The sequence below is a fragment of the Enhydra lutris genome, unplaced genomic scaffold, assembly GCF_002288905.1.
Source record: "Enhydra lutris kenyoni isolate GAN:26980312 unplaced genomic scaffold, ASM228890v2 scaffoldscaffold16, whole genome shotgun sequence".
Lineage (NCBI taxonomy): Eukaryota > Metazoa > Chordata > Mammalia > Carnivora > Mustelidae > Enhydra > Enhydra lutris.
The window spans coordinates 30,359,485-30,372,137 of NW_019154100.1; positions in this window are offsets into that span (position 1 = coordinate 30,359,485).

A 12,653-nucleotide genomic window follows, 5' to 3' on the forward strand; every position below is an offset into this window, starting at 1 on the left:
TCAGTTTAATACTCAGACCTCTCAGCTATGTGACCATTGAATTGGAGAATTCTTTCTGAGAGGATCTCACCATGATTTCTGTCCCGATGACTGAATCGATGGGGCAATACGCATTTTCCAGGTCATTGGAACCACAGTAATGACATGGCTGGAGATGTCTGTCTGCCCAATTCATAGTAAGGAAAAATGACACCCAGCGTGGGGTGCCTAGGTGGCTCAGTAGGTTAAAGCCTCTCTCGGGCTCTCTGCTCAGCGGGGAGCCTGCTTCCTCCTCTCTCTCTCTGCCTGCTTCTCTGCCTACTTGTGGTCTCTGTCTGTCAAATAAATAAATAATAATCTTTTAAAAAAAATGACACCCAGGGAAATATTTGTCTCTTAGCTAGTTAGTGATAGGTTTAAAGCCGGAAAACAGAATTGATGACTTTACAACCTGGAATCTGACTGCAAGAAAATAGTATTTCTCTCCCTTTGCAAGCCTCCTCTTACTGATTTTCCCAGTAATGATGTTTTTGAGAAGTATTTCAGAAAATCCCCCAACTCTGGCCGGTATTGGGATGGACGCTATGGGTAGGGGAAAGGGGATCTGATGTTCATCCAGATTTGAGAATTGTAGACTTGACTCTCAGGAGCAGGTTAGGCTGTTGGTCATCTCTGTCTGGCTTTGACTGACCCTGAGAGTTAGAGGTCTAGCCTAGGGCTGCTCACATCAGGTGTCCAAAGATGCCTCAGTTTGCAGACTTTTGGCTACCAGTCTGCAATCAGAAAAGAAATTGAGAGGAAGCCTAAGGAAACTTCTATGGCTATTGACAGAGTAGTATTATGCTTGCTAAATCTAATAATTAAAATGTGACTCTATATTTATGCAACTTTATGGCTTATTTCCTTTTTTCTAGAACTCTATTTTATGGGTGCATATTTCTCCAAAGTGCTGCTCTACAACTCATTGACAATAATGAAGAAAAAATACCAGTCCACACCTTAGATGAAGTGTGAGGAGCTCTGCTGCCTGCGTTCTCTTCTCCAGAGATTCTGATGTAATTGGTTAAGGAAGCAGGCTGGGCCCTGGGTGGTTTCACAGCCTCTCAGTTGAGTCTGCCTAGCGGCCAGGACTGAGAAGCACTGCTGTTCTAGATCAACAACATCAACAGGACCTGGGCACCTGTTAGAAATGCAGCCTTTCTGCTCTACCTCACACCTACTGCACCAGGAAGTCTCCAGATGGGCGCGACAATCCTCAAGGTTATTCTGATGCAGGGCTCAAGTTTAGGAGCTAATGGCCTTGACTGAGTTCCTTAAGGTCAAGGTCTGTTCATCTCCCAACAGTGCTCAGGGCCAGCCCGATAGGCACAGATGTACACGTACTGATCTGGTGAGTATCTAATCCTGGAACCCAAACATACCCCTGAAGGCCTGGAGCCTTTCCCCTCCCCAGCCCTGCTCATGCAGGTGCACCAAGAGGAGGGTGAAAATCTCTTTACAGCTGTGGAGTAGACAGTCTCTTTCAATCTCTCTCTCTCTCTCTCTCTCAATCCTTCTTCTTTTTCTCTGATGAGAAATCCAGCATTGCCTATTTTTAGCTTAGTCATCACTCATTTATTCATTTATTCCATCATTTGTTGAGCCAAGTGTTTTGATCTCTCTCTGCACGTAGGTGCAATGTCGGGGCTGGGAGAGTTGCAGGGAAGAGGCAGATGGAGGGGAGGGGTGGGGAGGGGGGTTGGGGGGCGGGCCAGCACCTTCCTCCTCCTGGTTCTGGCCTACTTTGCTTCTCTGGGCAAGTCACCCTCCTCCTGGAATCTGTATGGGTGAAGTTTGGGCTAGATGAACTCTGAGGGCCATTTAAGCTCTAGTGACTTTGGCCACTAAAGGAGAGCAGGTGGCTGAGACAGAGTGCTGCGCCCATAGGCACATAGGTAGAAAATGGATGTGTGATTTAATAAAGAATATGCAAAATAACATGAACCAACAGGGAGCCATGGGGATGAATGTGAAGTCCACTTGTGGGACAGGAGAGGCTGTGTGTGTGTGTGTGTGTGTGTGTGTGTGGTCCTGGGACTCGAGCAATGGGGACCTGTCAAGCCCTGCATCTCTGCTCTCCTGCATCCTAGTCCCCAACATCACAGGCAGAACAACCAGGACTTTTCAGCAGCCAGAGAAATCACAGCAAAGGAGAGGCTGGGGGCAGGACTGACTCTCCCAGCTTCCCCAGCCCCATTTCCTATTTAGGCCACAAGTTCCCTGAGCGGCTTCCCAGGGGCTGGGCACCTAGCTTCTGCTGGGACAGCTCCTCCTCTTCACCCACTCAGTTCTCACCAGCCTTGGAGGGATCCCTCCTCCAGGCTGCCCTCCTTGACCATTCTGATGAAGTTTTAGAATATAAGTGAGGTTCAGTGGGGGTGGAGTCCAGAGCCGACGACCAAGAAAGAATTTTTGAGACATCTTTGGTGCAAAATGGTGGTTTATTAAAGCATGGGTTCAGGACCCATGGGCAGAAAAGTGCTGCTGCCCTCAGGTTGTGAGGGGTGACAGTTACATGGGATGGGGTTGGAGGAGGTAAGGACAAAGGAGGTTTCAATAGAACTTTCCTATGCTGAAGAGGACCTACAAAGATACCAGATACCAGAGGCTTGCCATTGTCAAGGTAGTTTTTCCCTTCTTAGCAAGGAATTAACATTAAGATAGTTGGGAGATTCCTAAAGAATGTCACATATGTCCCACCCAGGAGTGAGGGTCAGGGAAGGTTTCAGGGTGTCAGGTTTTAAAATTTTTTAAAAAATACTATTGATTTTTAAATTAACATATAATGTATTATTTGCCCCAGGGGTACAGGTCTGTGAATCGTCAGGCTTACACACTTCACAGCACTCACCATAGCACATACTTTCCCCAATGTCCATAACCCAGTCACCCTCTCCGTACCTCCCTCCCCCCAGCAACCTGCAGTTTGTTTTGTGAGATTTAGAGCCTCTTATGGTTTGTCTCCCTCCTGATCCCATCTTGTTTCATTTTTCCCTTGCTACTCCCCAAACCTCCCACTTTGCCTCTCAAATTCCTCATATCAGGGAAATCATATGATAATTGTCTTTCTATGATTGACTTATTTAGCTCACCATAATATCCTCTAGTTCCATCCATGATACTGCAAATGGCAAGATTTCATTTCTTTTGATGGCTGCATAGTATTCATTGTATATATACACCATATCTTCTTTATCCATTCATCTGTTGATGGACATCTAGGATCTTTCCATAGTCTGGCTATTGTGGACATTGCTTCTATAAACATTCGGGTGCACATGCCCCTTCAGACCACTACATTTGTATCTTTAGGGGTAAATACCCAGTAGTGCGATTGCTGGGTTGTAGGGTAGCTCTATTTTCAACTTTTTGAGGAAATTCCATGCTGTTTTCCAGGGTGGCTGCACCAGCTTGCATTCCCACCAACAGCGTAGGAGGGTTCCCCTTTCTCCATATCCTCTCCAAAATCTGTCATTTCCTGACTTGTTAATTTTAGCCATTTTGACTGGAGCGAGGTGGTATCTCATTGTGGTTTTGATTTGTATTTCCCTGATGCTGAGTGATGTGGAGCACTTTTTCATGTGTCTGTTGGCCATCTGGATGTCTTCTTTGCAGAAATGTCTGTTCATATCCTTTGCCCATTTCTTGATTGGATTATTTGTTCTTTGAGTGTTGAGTTTTATAAGTTCTTTATAGATTTTGGATACTAGCCCTTTATCTGATATGTCATTTGCAAATATCTTCTCCCATTCTGTCGGTTGTCTTTTGGTTTTGTTGACTGTTTCCTTTGCTGTGCAAAAGCTTTTGATCTTGATGAAGTCCCAATAGTTCATTTTTGCCCTTGCTTCCCTTGCCTTTGGTGATGTTTCTAGGAAGAAGTTGCTGCAGCTGAGGTCGAGGACGTTCCTGCCTGTGTTCTCCTCAAGGATTTTGATGGATTCCTGTCTGACATTGGGGTCATTCATCCATTTGGAGTCTATTTTTGTGTGTGGCTTAAGGAGATGGTCCAGTTTCATTTTTCATGGACAGCATGTGGCTGTCCAATTTTCCCAACACCATTTGTTAAAGAGACTGTCTTTTTTCCATTGGACATTCTTTCCTGCTTTGTCAAAGATTAGTTGAATAGAGTTGAGGATCTATTTCTGGGCTCTCTATTCCATTCCATTGATCTATGTGTCTCTTTTGTGCCAGTACCATACTGTCTTGATGATGACAGCTTTGTAATAGAGCTTGAAGTCTGGAATTGTGATTCCACCAACTTTAGCTTTCTTTTTCAACATTCTTCAGGCTATTTGAGGTCTTTTTTTTTTCATATAAATTTTAAGATTATTTGTTCCATTTCTTTGAAAAAATTGATGGTATTTTGATAGGGATTGCATTAAATGTGTAGATTGCTTTAGGTAGCATAGACATTTTCACAATATTTGTTCTTCCAGTCCATGAGCATGGAACATTTTTCTATTTCTTTGTGTCTTCCTCAATTTCTTTCATGAGTACTTTATAGTTTTCTGAGTACAGATTCTTTGCCTCTTTGGTTAGGTTTATTCCTAGGTATCTTATGGTTTTGGGTGCAATTGTAAATGGGATTGACGCCTTAATTTCTCTTTCTTCTGTCTTGCTGTTGGTGTATAAAAATGCAACTTATTTTTGTGCATCGATTTTATATCCTGACACTTTACTGAATTCTTGTACAAGTTCTAGCAGATTTGGAGTGGAGTCTTCTGGGTTTTCCACATAAAGTATCATATCATCTGCAAAGAGTGAGAGTTTGACTTCTTCTTTGCTGATTTGGATGCCTTTAATTTCCTTGTGTTGTCTGATGGCTGAGGCTAGGACTTCTAGTACTACACTGAATAGCAGCGGTGATAATGGACATTCCTGCTGTGTTCCTGGCCTTAGCGGAAAAGCTCTCAGGTTTTCTCCATTGAGGATGATATTCACTGTGGGTTTTTCATAGATGGCTTTGATGATATTGAGGTATGTACCCTCTATCCCTACACTTTGAAGAGTTTTGATCAAGAAAGGATGTTGTACTTTGTCAAATGCTTTTTCAGCATCTATTGAGCATATCATATAGTTCTTGTTCTTTCTTTTATTAATGTATTGTATCACAATGATTGATTTGTGGATGTTGAACCAATCTTGCAGCCCTGGAATAAATCCCACTTGGTTGTGGTCAATGATCCTTTTAATGTACTTTTGGGTCCTATTGGCTAGTATTTTGGTGAGAATTTTTGCATCCATGTTCATCAAGGATATTGGTAATTCTCTTTTTTGATGGGGTCTTTGTCTGGTTTTGAGATCAAGGTAATGCTGGCTTCATAAAATGAGTTTGGCAGTTTTCCTTCCATTTCTATTTTTTTTAAAGATTTTATTTATTTATTTGACAGAGATCACATGTAGGCAGAGAGGCAGGCATAAAGAAGAGAGGGAGAAGCAGGCTCCCCGCTGAGCAGAGAGCCCGACGTGGGGCTCGATCCCAGGACCCTGAGATCATGACCTGAGCTGAAGGCAGAGGCTTAACCCACTGAGCCACGCAGGTGCCCCCATTTCTATTTTTTGAACAGTTTCAGGAGAATAGGTATTAATTCTTCTTTAAATGTTTGGTAGAATTCCCCTGGGAAGTTGTCTGGCCCTGGGCTCTTGTTTTTTTTGGGGGGAGATTTCTGATGACTGCTTCAATCTCCTTACTGGTTATGGGTCTGTTCAGGTTTTCTATTTCTTCCTGGTTCAGTTTTGGTAGTTTATATGTCTCTAGGAATGTATCCATTTCTTCCAGATTGTCAAATTTGCTGACATACAGTTGCTCATAATATGTTCTTATAATTGTTTTTATTTCTTTGGTGTTGGTTATAATCTCTCCTCTTTGATTCATGATTTTATTCATTTGGGTCCTTTATCTTTTCTTTTTGATAAATCTGGCCTGGGGTTTATCCATCTTATTAATTCTTTCAAAGAACCAGCTCCTAGTTTCATTGATTTTTTCTACTGTTTTTTTTTTTTTGGTTCCGATTTCATTGATTTCTGCTCTGATCTTTATTATTTCTCTCTCCTGCTCGGTTTAGGCTTTCTTTGCTGTTCATTCTCCAGCTCCTTTAGGTGTAGGGTTAGGTTGTGTACTTGAGACATTCTTGTTTCTTGAGAAAGGCTTGTATTGCTATATAATTTCCTCTCAGGATTGTCTTTGCTGTGTCCCACAGACTTTGAACAGTTGTGTTTTCATTATCATTTGTTTCCATGAATTTTTTCAGTTCTTCTTTAATTTCCTGATTGACCCATTCATTCTTTAGAAGGATGCTCTTTAGCCTCCATGTATTTGAGTTCTTTCGAACTTTCCTCTTGTGATTGAGTTCTAGCTTTAGAGCATTGTGGTCTGAAAATATGCAGGGAATGATCCCAATCTTTTGGTGCTGGTTGATACCTGATTTGTGACCCAGGATGTGATCTATTCTGGAGAATGTGCCATGTGCATTAGAGAAGAATGTGTATTCTGTTGCTTTGGGATGGAATGTTCTGAATATATCTGGTCCAGTGTGTCATTTAAGGCCTTTATTTCCTTTTTGATCTTTTGCTTGGATGATCTGTCCATTTCAGTGAGGGGGTGTTAAAGTCCCTTACTATTATTGTATTACTGTCAATGTGTTCCTTTGATTTTGTTGTTAATTGGTTTATATAGTTGGCTGCTCCCATGTTAGGGGCATAGATATTTAAAATTGTTAGATATTCTTTTTGGACAGACCCTTTGAGTATGATATAGTGTCCTTCCTCATCTCTTATTATAGTCTTTGGCTTTAAATCTAATTTTTCTGATATAAGGATTGCCATCCCAGCTTTCTTTTGATGTCCATGAGCATGGTAAATTGTTTTCCACCCCCTCACTTTAAATCCAGAGTTTGCATCTAAAATGAATTTCTTGTAGATAGCATATTGATGGGCTGTTTTTTTATCCATTATGATACCCTGTGTTCTTTTGATTGGGGCATTTAGCCCATTCACATTCAGGGTAACTATTGAAAGACATGAATTTAGTGCCATTGTATGGCCTGTACAGTGACTGTTACTGTATATTTCTTTCTGGTCTACTACTTTTAGGCTCTCTCTTTGCTTTTATTTCAATATTTCCTGTAGGGCTGGTTTGGTGTTTAGAAATTCTTTTACTTTTTGTTTGTCCTGGAAGCTTTTTAATCTCTCATTCTATTTTCAATGATAGCCTAGCTGGATATAGTATTCTTGGCTGAATATTTTTCTCATTTAGTGCTCTGAATATATCATGCCAGTTCTTTCTGGTCTGCCAGGTCTCTGTGGATAAGTCTGTTGCCAATCTAATATTTTTACCATTGTATGTTACAGACTTCTTGTCTGAGCTGCTCTCAGGATTTTCTCTTTGTCACTAAGACTTGTAAGTTTTACTATTTGATGATGGGGTGTGATTTGGGGGGGGGTTCTCTGTGCCTCCTGGATTTTGATACTTGTTCCCTTTGCCATATTAGGGAAATTCTCTACTATAATTCACTCCAATATACCTTCTGCCCCCCTCTTTCTTCTTCTTCTGGAATCCCAGTTATTCTAATATTGTTTCATCTTATGGTATCACTTATCTCTCACATTTTCCCCTCATAGTCCAGTAGTTGTTTGTCTCTTTTTTGCTCAGCTTCTATATTCTCTGTCATTTGGTCTTCTATATCACTAATTCTCTCTTCTGCCTCATTTATCTTAGCAGTAAGAGCCTCTATTTTTTATTGCACCTCACTAATAGCTTTTTTGATTTCAGCTTGGTTAGATTTTAGTTCTTTTATTTCTCCAGAAAGGGCTTTTATTTCTCCAGACGGGGTTTCTCTAATATCTTCCATGCCTTTTTTGAGCCCAGCTAGCACCTTGAGAATTGTCATTCTGAACTCTAGATCTGACATATTATCAATGTCTGTATTGATTAGGTCTCTAGCCTTTGGTACTGCCTCTTGTTCTTTTTTTTTTTTTTTTTGTGGTGAATTTTTCTGCCTCTTCATTTTATCCAGATAAGAATATATGAACAAGAGAATAAAATACTAAAAGGGTGGCAAGACCTCAGAAAAATGTATGCTAAACAAATCAGAAGAGACCCCAAATCAGGGGGAGAAAAAAGGGGGAAAAAGAAATTTTAAAAAATTAAAAAAAATTACATATATATATATCTGGTAAATAGAACAGAGCCACCCAGAAACTACCTCCCAAAATTTTAAAGAAAGAAAAAACTTATATATATACCAAAATAAGAGTAAACATAATGAAGGGGTAGAATATGACTGTAAATATGACGATTTAAAAAAAAAAATCTAAAAAAGGAATTGATAAGATAAGTTGGTTAGAAAAATAAAGTGGAGAGAATTTGTTCAGGCTGGAGACTAGAACAAAGAAGCCCTGTGCTAGATTTAGGGATATTTTGATCTATTGGAAGAAATTGTATCCCAAAATTTTTTATAGGAAAAAACCCTATATGTATACAAAAAACAAAGTTAGATACAATGAAGAATAAAATGTGACTATAATAATGAAGGTTTAAAATATATATATACTTTTAAGGAAGGTATTGTTAAGATAAACTAGTTAAAAAAGTTAAAAGAGGAAAGAGGAAAAGTTAAAAAAATTAGAATAAGAAAAAAAATAAAATTAAAAAAAATTAATTAACTTTGCAAGACTAAAGAATCATGGGGAGAAAGCCATGAATTCCATGCTCTGCTTTCTCCTCCTCTGGAATTCTGCTGTTTTCCTTGATCAGTGAGCTTGGTCTTGGCTGGATGTTATTGCTGACCTTCTGGGGGAGGGGTCTGTTGCAGTGATTCTCAAGTGTCTTTCCCCGAGGTGGAATCGCACTGCCCTTGCCAGGGGCCAGGCTAAGTAATCTGCTCAGGTTCACTCTTGGGAGCTTTTGTTCCCTGAACACTTTCCATAGAGCTCTGGAGGACGGAAATGAAAATGGCGGCCTCCCAATCTCTGGCCCAGAGGAGCCAAGAGCTTGGGGCTCCCTCCTCAATGCAACCTCAGAGAAAAGTGGTCTGTCACTCCAGTCTCCCTGGTCTCTGGCTGTGCTCCGTGCTCCGGGCTCACCGGGCTTGTAATCAAGTGTTTCTTTCTCTGGTGCATGGCCCCACCTGGAGTCTCCAAACCCAGCAGATCCCTGGCACTCTGCTTTTCTGGCGGGTGAAGGTAGGTCTCCCTGGATCTGCCACTTGTGGGGTCCCTGTTCAAAGAGCAGTGGCCTGATTGTGCCGTGGATCATAGTTTAAGGTAACCCTGAGCTGAGAGCTCACTCCTTGGCTCCATCTCTGTAGTTGGCCTTCCCGCTCAGATACCTGAAAGCTCTGCTACACTCAGACACCCCTGATTCCTTCTGTGATTCTGTGGGACCTGAGACCACACTGTCCCCACAAGGGCTCCACTCCCGCTTAGCCTCTGGAACAACATCTATCAGTGGAGCAGACTTCTAAAAGTTGATTTTGTGCTCCATTGCTCCACCACTTGCTGGGAGCCGGCCCCTCCCCCACTGCAGTCTATCTTCTCGTTGTTTTGGATTCACTTCTCCACATTTCCTACCTTTCAGAAAGTGGTCGATTTTCTGTTTCTAGAATTTTTGATCTTCTTCTCTTTGATCTCCTATTGGGTTTATAGGTGTTCAGAATGGTTTGATAACTATCTAGCTGAACTCCTGCGACCTGATGTCATCTCAGTCTGCTACTCCTCCGCCATCTTGACTCCAAAATATAGGGTGTCATCTTTTGCTTTGTCCTCAGCCAGCCTTCTGTTCCCTCATCAATTCCAGCTCAAAGTGATCTCCCCACTCCTGTGCTCCTCCAGCCCCAGATCTGAGCTTCCTAGTCCAGGTGTCTCTTCAGCCTGGACCCCAGCAGCTGCCCCCAACAACCTGGAAGCATCCATGAGTATTCATAAGTGTTTACTTTAAAAATTATATTTAAAAGCATAAGAAATACAAACACATTATTCAAAAAGTGAAAATAAGACAAACATTCCCAATACTATCCATGTCCCCACAGAATACTTCCTATGTTTCCTGAATTCCTTTCCATACCATAGATTTTGCCTTTACAGTGAATTTTTTCTATTTCATGAGTTGTTTACACAAATAAAATACCGGAAACATGCTCTTTCACTTGACAATACATCTTAGAGATCTTCTAGTGCCAGCACTTTAGTGCTGTGTGTCACTTACATACATTATCTATGTGTATTTCCTATATTATAGTGTGATTTTGGCATAAAATACCACTTACAGTAATGGTGGCCTGGTGTAGCAGAGCAAGGACACACCACTCTTCCTAATGGGAGTGTGGTTCATTCCACAGTTTCACAGCTACTGACAATGTTGCAGAGAACATTTTTGCACATGCTTCCTTCTCTAATGTGTAAATATTTCTCTGAGGTACGCTCAGAAGTGGTATTACTAAATTGGAGGACACAGACATTTTGTATTTTCTTTTTAAGATTTTACTTATTTATTTGACAGAGAGAGAGAAAGAAAGAGTGAGCACAAACAGAGTGAGCAGCAGCAGGAGAGGGAGAAGCAGGCTTCCCACTGAGTAGGGAGCCTGATGTGGGGCTTGATCCCAGGACCCCAGGATCATGACCCGAGCCAAAGGCAGATGCTTAACCCACTGAGCCAACAGGTGCCCCACAGGCATTTTGTATTTTAGTATATGCTCCTAAAATGCCTTGCAGATTGCTTGCTTCCCAGCACCCGAGACCTCTGATATGCCCTACCCCTCTGTGTAACAGTTATGATCAATCTTCATTTTGCCAACCTTATAAACAGGAAGGTGAGTTGCATTCCTGCTTTAATTTGCATTTCCCTGATTACTTATGAGGCTGAGCATATTTTCATACAGTTATTGGCCATTTGTAGAGAAAGTGCTCATTGGACGAATTAGGTGTTTGGTAAAGATCTGCTGGAGGAGGGGTGCCTGGGTGGCTCAGTGGGTTAAGCCGCTGCCTTCGGCTCAGGTCGTGATCTCGGAGTCCTGGGATCGAGCCCCGCATCGGGCTCTCTGCGCTCTAGGGGAGCCTGCTTCCTCCTCTCTCTCTCTGCCTGCCTCTCTGCCTGCTTGTGATCTCTCTGTCAAATAAATAAATAAAATCTTTAAAAAAAAAAAAAAAAAAAAGATCTGCTGGAGGAGGAGGAGAGTAGTGTGTATGGTTCAGGGAAAATTGTTCTGTGAGGTTCCAGATCACTGGGCTGGTCCAGGAGCAATGCTCATGGGACCTGGGTAGGGTGCAGGGTGAGGAAGGCCCTTCAGACACTTAGGACAATAGAGTCACACAGCCAATCAGAGATGAGGCTGAGATGGAAACCTAAGGCCTTCTGAGTGCGTGGGGTCTCACCCTAACTGGATGTCTCTCACTGTCAGAGCTGTTGCTATCAAGAACCCAGTGGATGGGAGTGGTGAGGATTATGGTTTTAGGTTGCAATGTTTCAGTGATTTGTTATTGCATAATAAAATACCCCAAAGTGTAATGGTTAAAACACTCATAGTCATTTGTTTGCTCAGGCTTTATATTTTGGCGAGGGTTCAATGGAGACAGCTCAGTTGTCAATGGTCTACTCCATGAGTTGTCTGCTGGGGCTAGAATATTCAAAAAGGCTTCTTGATTCACATGTCTGGAGACTGGGCTGGGCTGGGCATCTCTCTGGGGCCTCTCCAAGTGGTTTAGATCAGGCTTCTTTGCAGCATGGTGGCCTCTGGGTAGTGACAGTTTTTATCTGACAGCTGGCTGCCCCCAGGATGCGAGAGTGGAAAGCTGTCAGGTCTTAATTCTGGCACCTAGAAGCCCCTGAGTTTCATTGATGTCTCATGCTATTGACTAAACCCATCATCCAGTTGACTAAACCATCCAGTTGCAGGGTCTGGAGGGGGAAACAGACATAACCCCTTGGATGGGAGGCAGGGGGTGGCCAGGGCCCATTGCCAAAGAGTTTGTGGTCTGGGAGAGATTGTTGTGGTCTCTGGAAACACAGTCTACCAGGAAATTGACATTGTCTCAAATCAGACTGAGGAAAGGAGAATGGATTATAAGGAGAGGTCTTACAGGGGTATCTCAGTGAACCCAGGGTCAGGAAATGCAGCAGAGGGAAGGTCTGGATTGGGGAACCACCCAAAACTTAGGCTGCTCCCCCTGGCTTTCCTGGGGGGCGCCATGGTTTCCCTAGTATGCCTGCTCCTTCTGTTTCTTTTTTTCTATTCATGGACTCCATGAGGCTGTTCCAGGATGGCACCCTCAGCACCCCAATTTCAACTACCCCCGGTTTTTGTGAGTCCCAGTTGCAAACCCCGGGGTGTCAGTGTGGCCCAGTCTGGGACAGGTTCCCCCCACTCCCGGTGGAAAATGGGACTCAGAGACATTGAAGGCATTGCCCAGGGCTGGGAAGTGGCAGAGCCAGGTTCTGACCCTGGAACCTCCATCTGACTCCAGAGCTATAGCTCATTCTGGCTGCCCTTGAGCACTCACTGCCTCTCCACCACCGGTGGCCATGCACTGTCCCCCCATCCCATCAGTCTTTGTCAAACTCAGACCTGTGGGAGCTGAGTGGGGCTGGATCCAGCAGTCAAGCCGCCTTCTAATCAGCAGCTTCCTCTGGTTCCTGCTCA